Source organism: Prionailurus viverrinus, chromosome A3 (assembly GCF_022837055.1).
Source record: "Prionailurus viverrinus isolate Anna chromosome A3, UM_Priviv_1.0, whole genome shotgun sequence".
NCBI lineage: Eukaryota > Metazoa > Chordata > Mammalia > Carnivora > Felidae > Prionailurus > Prionailurus viverrinus.
Window position 1 is genome coordinate 87,876,434 of NC_062563.1, and position 21,183 is coordinate 87,897,616.

At 43.2% G+C, this 21,183-nt stretch overlaps 1 protein-coding gene across 4 annotated transcripts in view; it reads right to left on the reverse strand.

The window, feature by feature from the left end:
* The window catches only part of TGFA (transforming growth factor alpha), a 108,592-nt gene that overhangs the window by 22,696 nt on the left and 64,713 nt on the right, over positions 1 to 21,183 (reverse strand). The gene's annotated exons all lie outside the window — the stretch shown is intronic.

Below are 21,183 nucleotides of genomic sequence, written 5' to 3' on the forward strand. Positions count from 1 at the left end.
CAGCTCTCCTTCACTTTCTAACAACTAGTCCAAGACCAGAGACATCTGTGTCACGTGCTTTCCAGCGGGGCTTTATTATTTACTTATCTTCGTAGAAAACAAAACAATCTCTCCAAAAGATTCAGTGCTATTCAGAGATACCAGAGCAGTGTTAGCTACCAGAGCGTTTAAAGCCTATTACCTGCGTGATCTAATTTTACTTTTGTAAAGTGACCGTGATCATTCTCTTAAGATAGGCTTCATAAAACTCTGTTTTAAAGACAAGAAACCAGAACGTAGTTACAGAGGAGTTCTAAATAACCATTAAATTGATGCCGAGGAAGAACAGTTCAAGATACAAAAAGATGTTCATGACATATTATTGTAAGTGAAATTAGGTACATTTCCAATGTGGTCTGTATAGGATTCTACTTAAATAAACAGAAATTTAGATCCAAAGAAGTCCGGGAAAGCTGTACATAAAAAATGGTAGCAAGAGCTTCTCTGGGGCAGGGTGATTGGGAGTGATGCTGCCACGAAGAGGACTTAAAGCCCAGAAGTCCATCTGGGAGCAGCACAGACAGTACTGGAAAAGCTGGGAGTGGGCGGCAAAGGCAGTGGAGTGGGGGGCAGGGATGGGTCCCAGTTGCAGCTCTCACACCTGTAACTCATAACAGCTTGGGGTGTCACCAAACCTCTCAGGGTTTTCCTTCCTTGGCTTTCAGATAGGAATAAAAACAGCCAGCCACTGACCACCCTAAGGGCCTCACTATGGCTTACTTTATTAGACTCCAATAGCCCTGTTTTGTCCAAATAACACTCGAGACGCAGTAGGTAGCTAGTTTACAATGGCATGACAGATGCAGTTGCCACTGCTTCTTTCAAAAGGTCCTCTTATGTTTGTGTTTTGGGGAGTGAGTCTTCCTCATTTATGTATATATTTTTTTGAGAGAGAGAGTGTGTGGGTGAGCAGGGGAGGGGCAGAGAGAGAGAGGGAGAGAGAGAGGGAGAGAGGGAGGGAGGGAGGGAGGGAGAGAATCTCAAGCAGGCTCTCACAAACCCTGATGCAGGGCTCAATCTCACGAACCACAAGATCATGACCTGAGCCAAAGTCAAGAGTCAGACACTTAACTGACTGAGCCACCCAGGTCCCCTTCCCACTTACTTACTTACTTATTTATTTATTTATTTATTTATTTATTTGGCAAAAACATGTTCTTAGAACTCTTGCTCTTTGAGAAAAGGCAGTCCGTTTCTTATTGTGGGGTTTTAGACTACCACTAAATATTAAAACCACATTCTTCTCTCTCCAGGAATTGCTTCTAGAAGTATCATATTTGGAAATCTCATAATTCCAGTAGAAAAAGCAGAGGGTGAAAATTCAAGATTCCTTGATGCAGAAGGTGAAAGAATGCTTAGTGGCTATGAACATGGGCTTAAGCAGAGAGGGGTTCGAATCCTGCCCCTGCCACCTGGATGAAGGACTACTTGAGCTTTTTTAGCCTGCTTCTGCCATGGGGAGTCCACCTGCTTCCTGGGTGGCTCTGAGGGCTGAACTAGGCAAAAGTTGTTCAGTACTGTACTCAACCAATCGTCTGGTACATATCATTCAGCTGCTGCTCTTCTGTCATGATCACTGATAGTCCCAAGATGCTAAAGAACCTCCATATGTGGCAAGACCATTACTGTATATAACCTCTCCCTGCTGCCATAAATCCAGCGTAGTGTAACTAAAAGTCCAAGCGTCCTTACATACTTTCACGTGTGAGGACAGGCAGAGATGCCCAAAGCCAGGTGGAGATGTAGACCCAGAGCTGCTGGCCAGTCTTGCTGTCCCTGTCTAGCAGCCGCCTCCAGGACATGTGCTCCAAGTGCCTCTGCTGGTTACAGTTACCTATGAGTCCCAGGCCTGGGTAGTTGATGAACGGGCTTGGTCACTGGCTGACAGTGGACACTGGGATGTTGAGGCTGGAAAGATCTGCTGCGGTTCTCATAACTGGCTTCTCTGTGTTCATCAAACTCGTCGAGGAGCAAACACAGAATGATGAAGGGCTAGTGAATCTAATTTGATGTAGACCCTGAAAAAGGCTTTTGATAAGCTCCACAAAAGGCCATTTAGAAGACTACCTCCAAGTGGCTAGTGGGAGTCCCCCGTCAGGGCTCAGAGTTGGGCTCTTCATACGTGGTCTGTGGACCAGCAGCTTTACATCCCCTGGAGTTAGTCAGAAAGCCAAGTTCACAGTCCATACCCTAGACATACTGAATTAGGGTCTTGGGGATGGTGCCCAGGAATCTGTGTGACAAGCTCTCTGGATGATTTTTTTCAAAAGTCAGGTTTACTGGGATAGAATTGATATAGAGTACCTGTGCCCTTCAGGTGATTCTGCTAGGCACAGGCTGAGACACGGGCTTGTATCACACGTGATACATCAGGGGTCTTGAAAGGGACCCTTTTTGGAGCTGGTCATCTGTCAGCTCTTCAAAATATAAATGACACTAAAACTCGAGATCTGCTAACAGTCTTTGTAGCAAAGTGTCAGGTCAATAGATACAAACTACCAGAAGAAGGAGGAAAGGGAGTCTGTGGGAGGTTGGGGAGGGGAGAAGAGGGCTTACCACTTTCTGACTGTGCACTGTGTGCCAGGTGGTGTTCATAGATCACCTCTCCAAACTAGGCAGGGTAGGCAGTAATAGGTGGAGGATTTGCTCAGTAATTTAAGTAAAAATGAGCTTTACTAGGAAACCTCCAAATTCCCAGCATCATCCCAGAGAATGAGTCTCTCTTTTTCCCTTCCTCCTTATCTTTCTCTCTCCCCTCCTCCTTTCTCTACCTTCCTCCACTCTCTTGCATCGTACCCTCTTAATTTTTCTTTCTCTTCTTTCTGAAAACTCAAAGAAATATCAAGAGAAGGAAGGAAAGGCATAGATACTTAAAATGTAGAAAACCTCCCACTTAAGAAAGGAAGGCAGTGAAGGCTGACAAGCAACTCCAAGGAGGGCCTCCCCGGAAGCCCAGGCAGAGGGGAGACCCAGCTGGCTGCACTCCCCAGGGCTCTGGACCCCGTGTTTGCCTCCAGGCCCCGAGTCTGATTAGTACTCAGGGCTGATCGGAAAACCAAATGCTCCAGTTTTCAGAACAGACCTCATACTGAGCCCATCCATAGCTGGAATTTCAAAGCTGCTGGGTTCCTGTTGCTCTGAAATTTACGAGAGGCCTCTCCGACCTGTTAAGCAAATGGACATCTTGCAGACACCACTGTTCTCCAGGGAAGCTGTGATAGCTTTGCCCAGAGACCACAGGCCCGCTAATAGGGCCTGGAGCCCAGCTCCACTCACGGGAAGAGGGTCTGGAAGAGCAATCGAGGGGCATGGAAACCAGGGATTCAGTTCACAGGAGGGATCTCTCTGGCTCAGAAGGGCGGGGGTGGTAGCCATCTGGACGGTTCCCCGAAGAGCAGCATCCACATCACCAAGTACAATCACCCCCCTTTCAAAGCAGTCCTAATTGGGCTTTCTGGGCTGGCCAGGGGGAGCCGGCCGAAGCGGCCGCTCCTCACTCTCTCCTCCAGATGTCAGAAGCTGCGGACACACTTGCCCTCTGCAAAGCTTACATCATTTATAGCCATTTCATCACTTCCTCGAATATCACGGCTAACTTTGTGACAATTTAATAACGACGCCTGGCTTTTTAGTAGGAACTTGCAGCCAAGGTTTTTGACCTGGGACTAAATATTTTCTCTTCAGACACTACAATGGCAAAACCAACTAATGCTTCTGGAATGTCTAGGAGAAAAGGCAGGAGATTAATTTAATGAAGATGGGAGTCGGCAAGCAGCCCCTGGTGAAGCTGGGGGAGTGTATGCACGTGAGACCTGCAGTCTGACGCTCCCAGGTGCCAGGCGAGAGTCACACACGGTTCTAGGCTCAGTTCTCGGACGGGGGAGGCTTGCTTCAGGCCACCATCAGGCCCATTTTACAGGAATGACATTCCAAGCTCACATGAAGCAATGAATGACCCTACAGAGTCAGCGTGCGTGGGAAGGAAAGGCTGGTGCAGAGGCTTACGTGCAGGGTGGCAGGAGTGCTAAGCCAGGGCTGAGAGAAATCAGTGGTATAGAACCCAGGTGCCTCTCCAGGTACAGACTGGTGAGGAGAAACTCTGGCTCCTGGGTGTTTGAGGGGTGAGAATAAAAACTCTGAGAAGATTTATAAGGGATCCTGAAGACGGAAAGCACGGTCAGTCTCAAGTGTGGCAACGCTGCCGACCTTTACCACAGAGAGGAATGCCCGCTAAGAAAGAGAATCAGTACGGACATTTCCTCAGGCCCTGTGAGTGGGCAGAACAAGGGGGCAGCTTTCAGACCAGCAGTGGAAATCAGGAGAGCGCAGAAAAGAAATCCCAGTCACGCTCACGGGAGTAGAACACATCTTACTCTCCAGCACTACTGACCGGTGAGGGGATCAGTTTTGCTGTTTTGGGGATGTGTGTGTAGGATGAGATAAATATAATCATCCAGCTGATTGACTATTAAAACCAAGGCAGTGAATACCTTAAAAACAGATGTAAAGCAACTGGAAGACAGTTTGGCTTCAGAGGACCGTCACTTAAGAGAGAAGGGACATTCATTTTAATTAAGCAACGAAAGAAAAAAGTCACCGTAAGTAGTGTTGAGGTTCCTCCCCCCACTCCACTTGATGAGGTGTGTGTGGGGGGAAGGGGTGGGGGATGGAAGGCAGTGCCATTTTTGCCATTACCATCCCCCTCCCCAAGATTCTCAACTTCCTGAAAGTAACTCCTATATCTAAAAGATACAGATTTTTCCTATAACACGATCCCTGAACACAGATTTACTGATTCTTCAGTAATCATTTCCCAAACTGGCTCATCTTAACCCTACTTGGCTTTCTTAAACCGGTTTTAGACCCTACCCACCCCTCTACCCCACTCAACGGAATAGACACAGCATCATCTCTTTAAAGCTCCAACCACCCTATGGTGTAAGCATTACTAGCCTCAAGGTTTAGATAACCTTGCCAATGTACATATAGCTAGAAAGTGCTAGAAGGTACTAGAATTGTAATTTTATCTCTGTTCTTTCTGATGTTAAGAGAATGCAGAGCTGCAGAAAATTAGACACTATCAGGTCCAGGAAGAATGCTGGGAAGGCACACAATCTAAGTCTACAAATCATGTGGCAGTGAGGAAGGAGAACATTTGTTAGGCAGCTTCTGGCAATCAGAAAGGGGCACTTTTAGGAGAAACAAGAAGAAGCATTACTTTATTTTGGGGAAGAGTGGGAAACTACACATATGGAACTTATTATTCCCACAAGAGAGCAGTGGCTGAGAAACACAGATGCAAAAGAGATTTCTATACGTCCACAGACTATGGTTAACCGAGGAACAGCTGGCAGTAGGGTGGGGGCTGATTCACAGGATGGTACTCAGCCCCCTCACAAAGTACACCCCCACCACAGCCCCAACCTCTGGGCTAGGTGGTGCTCATGCCGAAAAGACTGGGAGCTTTCTGGCTCAGAGCAGAGTTACAACGGACTCTTGAATTGCTTTTCTAGCTTTAAACAAGATGCTGGGGGGGGGGGGGGACCCTAAGGGAACATTTGAGCTAATTCAATTCCCTCTGTGATCATTTCTCTCTTTGGGTAAAATCCAAGGGGGGGGGGCATCAGATGTGATGGAACTGAATTCACAGAAGGGTATCAATAAAGAAGTAGAGGACATATTTTCTACATTCCCACAAAGATACTGGTTTTCAGTTACACAAAACACGTGTGTGTGTGTGTGTGTGTGTGTGTGTGTGTGTGTGTGAGAGAGAGAGAGAGAGAGAGAGAGAGAGAGAGACAGAGACAGAGGGAGAGAGAGAGAGAGAGAGAGAGAGAGAGAGGGAGATGGGAAAGCATATACATTCTGAGAAAAGTCACAGGTGGTATTTGACCCCAGTGGGGTTCATCCTGTTTGTGCTTCTACAGAAGCAGAACCTGTATCACCTTTTACTAGTCCAACACAGAGAAAAGACAACATGAACACAGAATACTTTGCTAGGTTCATATCCCACCTAAAGTATCTGGGCTTAGAGTTTTTAACTCAGTGTGGATTTTCTGAGGTTGGATTATGATGGTGCTAATGATGACTTATTATTAATACTAGCTACTACTAATAAATTGTCTATAACTGCAAGCACTATCCCTAACATTGTATATAGAGAATTCCATTTAATCCTCACAAGTCCCATTTTATCGATGAGGAAAATGAAGATGAAGGAGGTAAAGCTTGTTCAATGATGCTAAGTTAGCAAATGGCAGAGCTGAAACCAGAACTCATGGGCGGCTGTCTCTAAAGCTCTTGCTGTAATATATCACACTGTGACTTCAGAGGGTGTGTGTGTATGAGAGAGAGAGAGAGAGAGAGAGAGAGAGAGAGAGAGAGAGAGAGAGAGAGAATATGAATAAATTGAGGTTAAGAAATCCTTAAGGACACCTTCTGTAGTTAAGACAACTCTTCTATTTGATGAATAAACAAATCAGGAATTACCATGAGACATGAAATCCTCAGGACCATTTTAGAAGTAAAGAGCTAAAAGTTCCCTGGCGAAATGGCTTTAATTAGCAAAGGGCTTCAGGAATCAAAAACACAATCTCAGCCTAGTCATGTGAAGTACAGGCTAGATCCAGAGTTTGTATACTCCTCTAATTATGCCCAGCATGCATATTTCAACATGGCCTCTGACTTGCACCCAGATGCCCCCAGTAACACTTCTTCCTCCCCTAAAGGGCACGAGGAAGGGAGATGCATGTGTGAGATGCCCCAAATTGTCCCCCGACTGCAATCTAGACCCATTATAGATTAAAATGAGATGGAAATAGAAAGGGGATACACCTGACACAGAAGATTACCCCTCCCACTGAGTTCCTCTTCCTCTTCATCATCCTGTTTCTCCAGCCCGTAGGTTGCTCCTTCTCTCCCTACCTTGGCCTTAGTAATTTTCAGCAAAAAATCAATTAAGAAAATTGCAGGTCATAATTTTGCTTTGAAGACTGAAAGCCAAACCTCTCATCTCTCTTACTACTTAATAATTTGATTTCAGAGAGATAGATCATATCTTTCATATCTGCAAACCAGAAAGCCCCTTATTCTAATTACATCCTCTTGGGTGTCAACCAGCATCTAAAACTTCATTTCAAATTTCCATTTACAAAGCAAACAAGGATATCTATGTTTGGCTCTCATCAGCCAGCTTTGAACCACAACGTGAATGGCTCTGGGAACTAGAGCCGAGTCCTGCTGGATGGGGATTTCTGTTTTGGCTTTGTTGAAGGAACAGCCCCGTTGGAGCCCAGGGCTACCTGGCTTTACAGTCTCTGTGTGTCTCTGTTCTCCTCTGTATTAATATCAAAATTGTTAGGTAAAGTGGCTGGCAGGAAATCCTCAATCCACCCTTAGGAAAAAATGCTTCCTCTTGTTGAGTCTTTGAATCATAATCCCTTCAAACCCTCCACACTGAATACATATAAGTATTACTGGGATGATTATTTTTCTAGAACATTCTATTCCCTCAGAACTTTTGACAGATGCCTTTTTTCATTTACGGTCTGTAGATGTAGTCTGGGTGGATGAAGGATACTCTTCATTTTAAGTGAGGAAATTGAGGCATCCAGAGGTAAATTTAAGGCAAAGCTCAAGAGCCTTAAAAACACAGATGTGAATTAGTGGCTGGGAATTTGTCCCATGACAAAAATGTGACTCTTCTTTTTTCATCCTGGTGTTACAGCGATGATATTTGGTTGCCCTTAGATAAAAAGCCCTCTGATCAAGATTATATTCCAGAGGGAAGACGCCTAGATTTTAAGGGAGTGGTGGGATTTATGGGCATTTTCTCTTTTATAATTTTCCAAATTTTATAAACATTTGAGTTTGAAAATAAACATTATTTAAAATTAAAACCTTGGGGTGTCTGGGTGGCTCAGTTGGTTAAGCGCTGGACTCTTGACCTGAACTCAGGTCATGATCTCACGGTCATGGGATTGAGCCCCTTGTCAGGTTTTGTGCTGAGCATGGAGCCTGCTTGCGATTCTCTCTTTCCCCCTCTCCTTCTGCTCCTCTCCCCCACTCATGCTCGATCCCTCTCAAAATAAACTTACAAAGCAAAACAAAACCTTATATACAACACTATGAAGATAATTAAAATTTAAAAAATTTTTTATTGTTTTGCTCAAAGGACTGCAGCTCTCTAGGAAACTGGCCTTAAGGAATCTAGATTTGGATCTGCATAAAACATGTTACTGTCTCACGTTTTATCATTAAAAGGGGATCAGGAAGAAGGAGACACAAAATAAACATTTAGAGAAGACAGAGGATGCTCAGATGAAAGATGTGTAGTAAAGGCTGAGTTCAGGCTTGGCCTCTAGGCATAGAAACCTTAAATGCTCTCACTATAAACAAACACCAGAAAAAATATGGCCTACGTGATCCACTCCATTTCTAACCCATATACTCACACTTTTTGTTTTGCTTTTTCAGTTGAAAGCCAACAACAGTGAAACTGTTCTATTGAAGAAGGCAGGGAATGAGAAGAAGGAAAATAACTAGTACAGAGATTCCCAGGAGTTTCCCCAAACTTGTGTTCCTTTCCCTGCTGGACACGGAGACTACATCTCCTAGCTCTCTTGCAGATAAGTATGGTCATGTGACCAGATTGTGGCCAATGGATGTGAGCAGAAGTGATGTGTGCCCTTCCCAGGTTTGGTCCATAACAACCTCTGTGGGATCTCTCTTTTTCTTTCCCTAGCTGAGGGTGGAAGGAGAGAATTCTTCCAAGGGCATGGAGGGAAGAACCACTAGATGGAAATAGCCTGGGTTCTTGACTAACTGCATGGAAAGAAGTCTGCAAGGCTAGGAACACCTGCACAGACTTTGACATGAGCAGGACGTAAACAGCACTCAGGACTTATCTGTTATAGCAGGGAGTGTTACTCTAATGCCAAGCCTGAAGTCTGAATAGCGTCTGGGGGGTTGGTTATGGAGTTTCTGATGAGGAAGAAATCCTCACAATAGATCATATCCCTTTCTCCCTTCTCCCATTGTCCTTTCTGGGAACTTCACCCAAACACTAACATGTCTTACAATTGATGTGAAGTCAATCTGGCCATGACTGGAAGCCTCCACTTTGAAACCCTTGCTCTTCGGCTTAAAGTACGTCCTGTCTGTTCTCCAGCATAGAGAGGTCAGGTCAACCCTCACAAACCTCTACAAGGGTGGTAATAGTCTTTTGGGGGCCAGGAGTGACCCATCCTTGCTCTGAATGTTTAGGAGATCAGCACTTGTACCTGTGCAAAGTATGGATGGAGCAAAGGTTGCTTCTTCAAGTCAAAGTCTGAGAACAAAACAAAATATAAGGCAGGGCTGCCACAGTCAACAACAGACAGCACCCAGCTGTTTGGACCCAAATGACACAGCTGATGTCAATTTCCTGGGACATCACAGCCCTTTAGACAAAAATCACCAAGGCAGGATAGCACCATAACTACTATAACTTCAGTCTTCAGGAGCCAGAAGGTGAATGCCCTATAATTTCAGTAAATTTCCATATCTTGCAAAATCTTAAATTAATACTGGGGAAAAAAATATGTGACTACCTGACCCAGAATATCTTGATAATATCTCATAATTATCACTGGGGGCTTTTTATCCATCCTTTAGCTTTACTGGTAGTGTATTCTATGTAAACAACTTTTATAGCAACTGCACAAAGAGTTTTATAGTTTGTTATTTAAAAAGTAATACGTGTTCATGGGGCACCTAGGTGGCTCGGTCGGTTAAGCGTCTGACTCTTGGTTTCAGTTCAGGTCATGATCTCAGGGTTTGTGATTTGGAGCCCCACGTCGGGCTCCGCACTGACAGCACAGAGCCTGCCTGGGATATTTTTTTTCCAGGGAGGGAGGCATGTGAGGGTATGTCTACATAATGAAGCATTATATGTCTAAGAACATCTGTGTTCCCATCCAGATTCATGGCTTTGCATATGAATGGCAACTTGAGTCACAATCTGTAGACTCCATAGAGCTTCTACCATTTTATTTTTTTGTAATGCAAATGGTTAAATTACATTGAAAGCTAATAGTTTTAACATTAAGAACAAGTCTTTTTCAGCTTGAGAAAGTTCTCTGTAATTATCTCTTTAGGTCAACCCTGGTTTGCTTTCTCTTCTCCTTTTGGAATTATTATACTGTATACTGCAGCATCTAGTTCTATTTTCTAGATTTGTTTGTCATGATTTTTGGTTTTTTGTCCTTCTGAGTTCTGGGAGATATTTACCAGGTCATCTTTAAATTTTGCTGATTTGATTTACTGTAATATACAATCCGTTGCTCATTGGTCCACTGTGAATATTCAAAATTGGTTGTCATATTTTTTATCTCCTTGCAGCAATTTCTTTTTTTTTTTTTTCTTTTGGCCATTTCTTTTTCTTAATACCTACTTGACTAATAACCTGAATATATTTCAGATTTCTATACCAACTGTTCTTAGTTTTTATTAAAAATTTTTTTTTAACATTTATTTGTGAGAGACAAAGAGCATGAGCAGGGGAGGGGCAGAGAGAGAGAGGGGGACACAGAATCTGAAGCAGGCTCCAGGCTCTGAGCTGTCAGCACAGGGCCCGACAGAGGGCTTGAACTCATGAAGTCGGACGCTCAACCGACTGAGCCAACCAGGCACCCCTGTTCTTAGCGTTTAATACACAGTATAATTTGCCTAAGTAAAGGGAATAGTTTTTATTGAGGTATAACTGACATGTTATATTAGTTTCAGGTGTACAACATAATGATTTGAAATGTATGTACTGCAAAATGAGCTCTACAGTAAGTCTAACATCATCACTATACATAGTTAGTTTCTTTTCTTGAGATGAGAACTCTAAAGATCTATTCTCTTAGCAACTTTCAGGTGTGAAATACAGTACTAACTACAGTTGCCATGCTGTAAACTACATCCCTATGACTTACTTATCTTATAACTGGAAGTTTATACCTTTTGACCCCCTTTATCCATTTTACACATCCTCCACAATCTCTGCCTCTGGCAACCACCAATCTGTTCTTTGTTTCTATGACCTTGTTGTTTCCCATTTTTAGATTCCACATTTAAATGAGATCATATGGCATTTGTTTTTCTCTGATTTATTTCACTTAGCATAATGCCCTCCAGGTCCATCCATGTTGTTGCAAACGGCAACTTTCATTTTGTTGTGTGGCTGAATAATATTCCATTCTGTGTATGTGTGTATCATCCATTCATACTGATGACATTTAGGTTGTTTCCATGTCTTAGCTATTGTAAATAATGCTTCAATGAACATGGAGGTGTATGCAGATGTCTCTTACTTACAGCTCTCTGGTATGGTTTCATAGATGTAATGTCAACTTCATTCCTAAAGACACATTTTGAGATTACCCAATACCTTCTCCCATCTCTTAGGAGTATAGACAGTTGCTGAAATTCCTCAATAATGTTCTCATATAATGAATCTTTTCACCTGCCCAGTAATTTCTTTCATCATCATTTTTACAGACAAAAATCTACATTGTTGAGTATGATGGGGAGTTAAAGTAGGTTCCATCAAAGACTGTGTGCCCCACTCAATATTTTGGCTCCAGATAAAGACAGAAAAGGGACAGTTTAAATGTACTGGCTTCAAACATCTGAGGAATCTGTTGGGTAGAAGCAGGAGACCAAGCAAACACAGCAGTTTCTTCTTTGGGCAAGAAGGAATTTATTGTTTTCTTCTCTTGTTTGCCAGGCATCCATGCCATACCAGGAATGAGAGCTGACTGGGTTCATCATGAGGTGTGGCCTTCACTGGTGTCCTTTCTTGAGGCATCAGTAAGATTCAGACTGACCTCCCCCAACCCCACTGCCACATGGCCTGCCTTTCTCCCCATGCTCTGGCCTTCCAAGGTTGGGCTTTTGATGTGATTTTGCTTATGATAATCCCCTCACCTCGTCTTCCAACTGGAAGAATGGGTGCTGCACTGGGGCAGAATGGGTCCCATCTGTACACTCAGTGACAGAAATCCTTCAGCGCTTCTAGTACGGATAGTTTCATATTTCACTGATCACTCACTTCAGTGAGCATCCAGGGGCAGATGAGAGAAGGGAGGAATAAAAGTTCCCCAGCATTATCCAGGAAGCCAGACATTTCCTACCTTATGTGCAAACTGGGTGACTAATATAATAGTACCTCACCACCTCCACCACTTAAAAAGTTTCTCCTGGATGCTATTTAAAAACTGAGTGGATTATCTGTCTCCCAATGGGAATCCCCAGCAAAGTGGCAGCAAGAACTTCGGCATGCTCAGAGAGTAGACCCATTTCCCCTGCTGGACGCCTGAGCCTTACCTGGTCAATATCTCTCAGAACTGGGTCCCTACCCCTCTCTTCAAGGTCTGCCACATTCCCAGTGAGAAAAACCCAGTGCCCAGGTTTCTGGCCCTTCTGTCATCTAAAGGCTTTGCCCCATAGAAAGTTGTGAATTCCTGGTTTAAACCCCATAGGCTAAGTATAAACCGGCCACGTTGGAACTTTGTTCTTAAAAGCAGAAATGTTAGAGGATTCCAGGGGCCCCTGGGTGGCGCAGTCGGTTAAGCGTCCGACTTCAGCCAGGTCACGATCTCGCGGTCTGTGAGTTCGAGCCCCGCGTCAGGCTCTGGGCTGATGGCTCAGAGCCTGGAGCCTGTTTCCGATTCTGTGTCTCCCTCTCTCTCTGCCCCTCCCCCGTTCATGCTCTGTCTCTCTCTGCCCCCCCCCCCCAAAAAAAAAGAAAGAAAATAAATAAACGTTGAAAAAAAAGAAATGTTAGAGGATTCCAGAAACGCCAAGGTCATTTTCTCTCCTAATAGTTTCTTGAGGGCATACTGGTTCAGGAACAAAGACCTTATATTTCAACAAAATGGTTCTTTTGCATCAAAAGTGAAATAATACAGGGGCGCCTGAGTGGTTCGGTCAGTTAAGTGTCTCAGTATTGATTTTGGCTCAGGTCATGATCTCATGGTTCGTCAGTTCAAGCCCCACATTGGGCTCTTCACTGACAGCGCAGAGTCTGCTTGGGATTCTCTCTCTCTGCCCCTCCCCTGCTCTCTCTCTCTCTCTCAAAATAAATATTTTTTAAAAATTCGTAATAAAAAAAAGTAAAATGATGTAAGTAGAAAAGCCCTAAAGATATCTCTGCCTGTTGGTTTGAATTCTGTCCTTGGAAGCCACACAGATTAAGCGTCCTTCTTCTAAACAACAAATCTTTCATCAAGGTGCAGTCAGCCACCAAATCTGAATCTTTGTGGTGATCAACTCTGTGTAATGGCCAGCCTCCAAGATGGCTCCTGGGATCCTCAGCTCCTGGTGTCCATGGCCTTGTAATGTCCCCTCCCACGCTGTCTCAGGGCGAGTGACTTCAGAGGCTAGGTCTCAAAAGGCACTATAACTTCTTCTTTGCACACGCTCGCTCACTTGCCTTCTTTCTCATGGCTCACTCTGGGGGAAGCTGGTTGAGAGATCACTGGGGCGCCCAAAGGAGACGTCCATGTAGCAAGAAACTGAGAGCTCCTCCCAAAAGTTATGTGAATGAGCCATTATCTGGTTTCCAGTCAAGCTTTCAGATGACAGGGCGGCCCCAGTGGACATCTTGACAGCAATCTCCAGAAGAGACCCTGAATCAGAACTTCCAGCTAAGCTGCTTCTGAATTCCTGACTCTCAGAGCCTGTGTGTGATGAATGTTTACCAATTTAAGCTGCTTAATTTTGGAGTAATGTGTTATACTGCAATAAATGACAAATATACCCTCCAAGTTCCTATAAATTTTCTTTAAGCAAGCAAACCCGTAAACACTTTACCTCCGGATAGATGCCGACTTTTTTTTAGTGTCCACCTTAAAATAGTCCACTACAGGGTAACAATGACAACAATAACATCAATAACAAAAACACTGACTAAATGCTTTAGGGGTTGGCCTCTGTGCTAAGAGTTTTATATGTACCATCTAGATTAATTCTTTAAAAAATTTTTTTAATGTTTATTTTAAAAAAAAAAATTTTTTTTTTCAACGTTTATTTATTTTTGGGACAGAGAGAGACAGAGCATGAACAGGGGAGGGGCAGAGAGAGGGAGACACAGAATCAGAAACAGGCTCCAGGCTCTGAGCCATCAGTCCAGAGCCTGACGTGGGCTCGAACTCACGGACCGCGAGATGGTGACCTGGCTGAAGTCGGACGCTTAACCGACTGTGCCACCCAGGCACCCCATTTTAATGTTTATTTTTGAGAGAGAGACAGAGACAGAGTGTGAGTGGGAGAGGGACAGAGATAGAGGGAGACACAGAATCCGAAGCAGGCTCCAGGCTCTGAGCTGTCAGCACAGAGCCTGATGCGGGGCTCAAACTCACAGACTGCGAGATCATGACCCGAGCTGAAGTCGGACGCTTAACCAACAGAGCTACCCAGGCACCCTTTATCTAGATTAATTCTTAGAAAAACCTATGACATCATAGCTCTGTTATTCTACCCATTTTACAGATGAGGAATACAGGTTTAGAGAAGTTTAGGGCTTTGCCCAAGGTCATGGAGCTAGAAGAGGCTGAGAGGAAATCTAAAAACAGGCAGTGTGACCCCAGAGCCCATACTCTAAAGCTCTGCGCTATGGGAACAGAGTGCAGTAGAAATACCATCTCCTATGACCTGATTTCTACACTAATATAACTTAATTCTCCAGCAATTTTGCTGGCAGTGCTGGAATGCTATTGGGTTATATCAGCTCATGGTCAATTAAGGCTTCTAGATTTTCTCCACATAAACTGTTGTCAAACTTGGCCTCATATTCTTCCTAATTAAATCATTCTTTCCTCCTAATTAAATCATTCTTAACCTAAATAGTGTTAAGTGTGTCACTGTTCAATTTAACCTGGTTGATTGGCTTTGATGTACCGTGCCAGCAAAATACTTTTACTCTTTGAGTCTTTATTCTGTCATCCAACACTCCAGCTATCACTGTGGGCTTTGCATCGTCTGTAAATGTGACCCATTTGCTGTATAGGCCTTCTTTCCATTTGTTCATAAAATCTCAACAGGAGTGGAAGATAAATATTACTGGCACACCCCAGACATCCCCTCCCACGTCAATATGAATACATCATGAACATTTTCTGGGGATACTCTGGCTAAAAACTTCCTACCCTTCCTAAAAGCTCCCAGGTGAACCTAGAAAGGATATGCCTGGGGACCCATTCATTTAAGGAGGTCTCCGTCATTGTTCCATCTCACTGACCAGCCACCCTTTTAACTCACACTTCTCCATTCTGTCCTACTGAACACTTTGATTTTGTCATGTGCCTTGCTGAAATCAGGTTGTATTTTCTTGATAGCATTATCTTGGAAGCAGCATTTCCTTCATCAGTCCTATAATGCTAGAAAAGAAATAAAGTCAGTCTGCTGTAACTCAGTTTTGGTGGATCCATTCAGGGGCCCAAATATTCATTCTCTGCTGCAGTAATTTGGTCTAGCGTTTTCTTCCAAGAACCATTAAATTTTATCATCTGTATTTTTTTTAAATGCTTATTTATTTATTTATTTATTTATTTATTTGGAGAGCATGTGCACAGGTGCACACGAGTGAGGGGGAGACAACGAGAGAGGGGGAGAGAGAATCCCAAGCAAGCCTGAGGCAGGGCTCCATCTCAGAGACTGTGATAGCATGACCTGAGCTGACATCAAGAGTCTGATGCTTGACCAACTGAGCCACCCAGGTGCCCCATCATCTATAGTCTAAAGATTCTCCAGGCATTTTTACTTAAAATCAGGAGCATATTTGCCTTCTTCAACTGTCTGAGCCATTTTCACATTTGCTACTGCTTCTTAAAAATTGCCAACAGGGATGGAATGATATTTGCTACAACTTTCCTCAGTATACTGAAGTGTGATTCAGCTGTACCCTTGAAAATAAATGGATTTATAGCATTAGGTAGTCTTTTACTAAGATTCCTTCTATTTCTTATTTACTATCTTTGTTTTATCTTCTCTAATTTGAAGATCCTTCTCCTTGACAGAAAATATGAAAACAAAATTATAGTTAGTAGTCTTTTCTTGGTTCCATACTAACCGTATTTCACCTGCCCCAAAGAATGGACTTATTCCTTCCTTTTTCACTTGTCTGTTCCCAAATATAGCTTTAAAATGCCCTTTATTCGAGTGTGGCCAATCGCCATGTGGGCCATGCCTCAGTTTCTTCTGTCCTTCAGTTTTCCTGACATTCTCGTAAACACCTGCCAGCACCCACAGTAACACCTGCCACCCAGGAAGCACCAACATCCTTGTTCACTCAACAAAGTGTCATTCAATACCGTTCTTTGTCATACCTCTTGGGACATGTCTTTCTTTTGATCTTCTCTGCACAGCTTATTAAATGGTGCACCAGAGAACTACATCAGAGAACCCAGATGTACCTGGGCCTTTAAATGTGAATTCCTTGTCTTTCTCATGCACCCTCTGACTAAAAATTGGAACCTTTACAAGCCTTCCAACCTCCTCAGGCCATATTCCTTTTTAGAATTCTAATCATGGAATCACATCTGGTTTTTCTCTGAATTTTTGTAGATTCTGCTTTCCTGGAGCTGAACTATGTCCAGTGTTTCCAGCTTTCAAGGTTACAAACTTTAAAATGACACAGATATCAACCTGCTATCCTTTCTGGTCAAGATGCATTCAAAGCAACAGGTGTCCCTGTTGTCTTCTCTAACCTTTTGAGTAATGCCACAGCCAGCAGGTATGTAAAGAATTTTTCAGGTGTTCAATTTGTGGCACGCTGAAATTTCCAGAAAATGTACCAATCTGAAGTTTGCTGTCAAACCACATTCTATCTTTATGACTACTTTGTAATCAACATCCAGTATTAATTACTTGGATAAATCATCCACGGAGTTGATCTGTGATATGATATTACTTTTGACATTCCCTCCTTTTAATCTTGAATCAAACATACATGTTTCTGTTGAGCGTGTGCTCAACAATTTGGGGCTGCCTGGAAAACACTTTTCTACTTCCTAATAGCACACAGATTTTCTTTTTGGGAATTATCTTTTCCATCATGGGTTTACACTGGTTTAAGGCCACAGTCAGATGCCCTACTCTCCCTTACATGCTCTCTCTCTAGAATTTGAATTTGGAGAAGACAAAGACACAGCAGAAGTGGAGGTCATGCATATAACTGTGGCATGTTGAACACGGTGTGTGTTTGGAAAGGGTTCTCTAATTCCCAATTCTTGGTTTCCTGGGGCTGCCTTGGTTACTGTTCATTCCTAATTACGATTCTCCAGTTTTTTTCTTTTTCTGATTTGTGGGCTTCCAACAGCCTTCCAACAAGGTTGTTTTGTTCAAGTCAGAATTGATTGCTGTGACCAAAGAACCCCGGCTGGTGTGCTCCAGAACGAGGCACATTTCTCCAATGATGGATTCCAATACTGTTCCTTTCCACCAAGTCTCTGATGCCCACAGCATCCTAGATCACCTACTCAACTCACTGGAGTCATCTATTTCCATTTCCAAAACATTTCCCCAACAAGCTCACAAGGGACAGGGGAATTAAAATTTCAAGTTTAATCTATTGGCTGCCTCCAAGTGAGCTCTAAGCCTATAGTTATCTGAAGTCTTTTTATTTTTTAGAGAGCGTGCGAGAGAACATGATGGAGGCGATGAGGGGGAGAGAGGGAGAATCAGTGTGGATCCTGACACAGGGCTCAACCCCACGACCCTGGGATCTGACCTGAGCCAAAATGAAGAGTCAGATGCTCAACCAACTGAGCCACCCAGGCACCCCTAGTAATCTGAAGTCTTAAGTATTGTTTATAGTAATACTGTGTTCTACATCATTACTGTTCTTTCTTAACTCAAGCTGTCCCTATGCAGGTAACCTAACTTCATGGCCTCCTTTAATGTTTTGTGAAATTTCAAAATAGATTCAATATTGTATCTGAGAACTGAGAATCAATTCAAAGGACTGAGTGCTACTTAGTTTTCAAACTACACCTGCTACCCTCTCCATAGCATCTGGTTTACAGTTTTGAGTTTTTCTCTCTCCTCCAAATTTCTGTTTAAGGACATACTTGTCAGGTGGGTGGCTCTTTTTGCCAAACCTGTACTTATTTCCCTGTCTTTACATGCTATAGTCCTTCTTCTGAAGGAATCTTTATAGGCCATGGTCGTAGGTTTTTGTTTTAAGTTTATTTACTTATTTTGTGAGAGAAAGAGGGTGCACAAGTGGGGGTGAGGGGCAGAGAGAGAGAGGGAGAGAGAGAGGGAATCCCAAGCAGGCTGTGCACTGTCAGCGTGGAGTCTGATGCAGGGCTGGAACTCACAAACCGCGAGATCATGACCTGAGCTGAAGTCAGACCCTTAACTGACTGAGCCACCCAGGCACCCCGTGGTCGTAATTATATATAATGTTTGTATAGGCAGAAGACCACTTTGATGGCTGTGCTGGCCATTCTACATCATGTCTCAGATGGATGGTCAAGAAAAACCAGATACCTGCTAACTGGCTGCGTCAGAGTCAACACTACACCCTTGGATAAGAAATCACAACTCCTAACCATTTTGTCCCCTCCTGGAATTGGGGACTCTTTAGGATCTTCTGCTTTCCCATGTATCAAGGTGATAGTATTTGAAAGGCAAAGGCTCACAGAGCAAGTAAGTCTCTTAGTTCATGTGTCCTGTTCATGTGTCATATATTCTTCCTAGCCTCCCAAGTCAGTAAGTCATTGCTTTTTACTGCCCACTGAAGTGGACCTTTTCTGCATGTGCCACTTGTGAGATACTTCATAAAAATGGGGAAGGGCTATATTTTGCCTCCAGACAACATAGCAAACATGCCCCCTGTAGACCTAGATGGTGAAACAATGAACATTCACATCTATTCCACACCAGTCCTTATGGGAAGGACCCAAGGAACAAGGCAGGATATTTCACCCCTTTGATCTTTGTTTGGGTATCTCCAGGGTGCATTCCTCCAACCACAGGGTGCAGACCCCAACCACAAACATCTAAGAGACCTCTCAAAAATATCTGAGTAAATCCCACCCAGATTCTTACTGCAGCCCCTTTTCCCCCCTTGTTTTAGTAACTTTTGAAATTGTAAAAGCAACATGTGTTCAAGGCAGAAAACTTGAGATAACAGAAAAGCACAAAGAAAGATAAAACCTAAGTCACCTGTAAGCCTATCTCTCATAGATAATCACTGTTAACACTTTGAAGGGTAACCTTTGTCTTTTCTTTATTCTGTGTCCCCACTTTGTCCCCAAGAGGGAATAAAATGATACTACCATGAACATTTCCCCAGCTAAGTATTATAGTGCAAGGTAATCTTCAATGACTGAAGTTTTCCACTGATAGATGTTCTTCAGCCAACCTCCTCCTCCTGTCAGACACTGTGATCGCTTCCCAATGCCTCAGTCTTGTAAATAATGCAGAACCAAATACCCTCCTACATCATCTTTGTTCATGCACATCTTGATCATTTTCCTGGGAATAAAATTAGTGTGACAAAGGAATGCTTATTTCTAAGACTTCTAAGAATGTCAAGCTGCATTCCAGGACATTTGTAACACTTTACACTCCCCTAAGGGGGAGATAAATGGTTCTACGTATCCTTCCCAACACTGGATAGTAACTTCCCTTTCCCTCTTTGCCAACTTCATGCAGGTATGTGGAAATCTCGGATTGCATTTTCTTGATTACGTATGATGTCCAACGTGTTTTCATATGATTATCAGCATTTTTATTTTAACTCTGGTTAATTAGTTGTTTACATTTTTGGCTCATTTTCCTACTGATATGTCCTTTCCTATTTCTTTGTAAGAGTTCTTTAAAATAATATGAGCTTGGTATCCTGTTATCTATATATTGCAAATAATTTGTAGTTGGATCTTCATTTTGTTTATGCAGAGGTCACCTTGCATTATGAGTAGAGGCCTTCCCTTAATTATATAGACATGTACCTACTTTTCCTTCTATTATTTTATTGTTTACATTTAATTCTAAGCCGTCTATACTTTAGTGCATAGTGTGTACTTTGTTATTTTCTGAACAGCCAACCAATTTTCCCAATACCACTTATTGTCCAGTTCGTCACCTCCCTATTGATTTGAAATGTTGTCTTTATCATGCACTAAGTGCTCCTTGTGTGTTCTTCCTACTTAGTTCCTTTGAGATTCTGGCTGTTTCTGCACCAGTACCAAACCGTTTTATTTATCGTAAGCTTGCAACATGGTTGAACACCTGGCAGTGCAAATCTGTCATTTTCCTTTGTCCTCACTCTTTTTTTTTTAAACAGATATTCTCATGCTTAGTTTTGCCCGATGAACTCATTTTCAAGTTCCCTCCCCCATAGCCAAATCTTTTGGAGACTGACATTTTAAATTAGCTTAGAGATTACTGACTCATACAAATACGAAGATTTCCTAGTCACAAATGCTATGCTTTTCCATTTATTCTAGTCTTCATTGTGCATCCTGCAGTAAAGTTCCATAGAGCTCCCACACACAACCACCATGCTGGGTTTATTATTTTTGTGTTAATACCCTCAGCATCGTGTTAACTGTCCCCGATAGGACCTGCAAAGGCCTCTAGCCACTCTGCTCACTGCAAAAGTGTGCACTGGAGGCTTCAAGGGAGTGTCAGTGCTGGAAGGGGAGCCATGCAATAACTCCAAGTTAGCAACATGAGTCTTAGGGGTGGCTAAGACTCTTGATGATTCTAGCCAAATCATTCCCTTCCATGGGTCTCTGTTTGCTCCTCTGTAAAATGGGTTTCTCTATATAGCCAAGGTTCCCTTCATATTAAAGTTAGGATCCTCCCAAAAGTGAGATGGTAGATGGGAGAACCCTTGAGGAGGATGGAGTCTCACCGAAATTAAAGTGTGATGCCTATTATTAGTGGTATGCTTAGGTGCTGAAGGAGTAAAGAATATCGGGGTGATTATTTGAGGCTAGTTTAATCTGAGAAAGCTTGTTGGAGGTGGTGAGATTGATTGTGGGAATCAGTGCCCTGATGCAGAGCGCATATGCACAGGTACAGAAGCACAGGAATAAGGGTTGGCGGGGAGGGTGAGGCAGGTAAGATCTAATGCACCGGAGAGTCAGACCATGGTAGACTCTT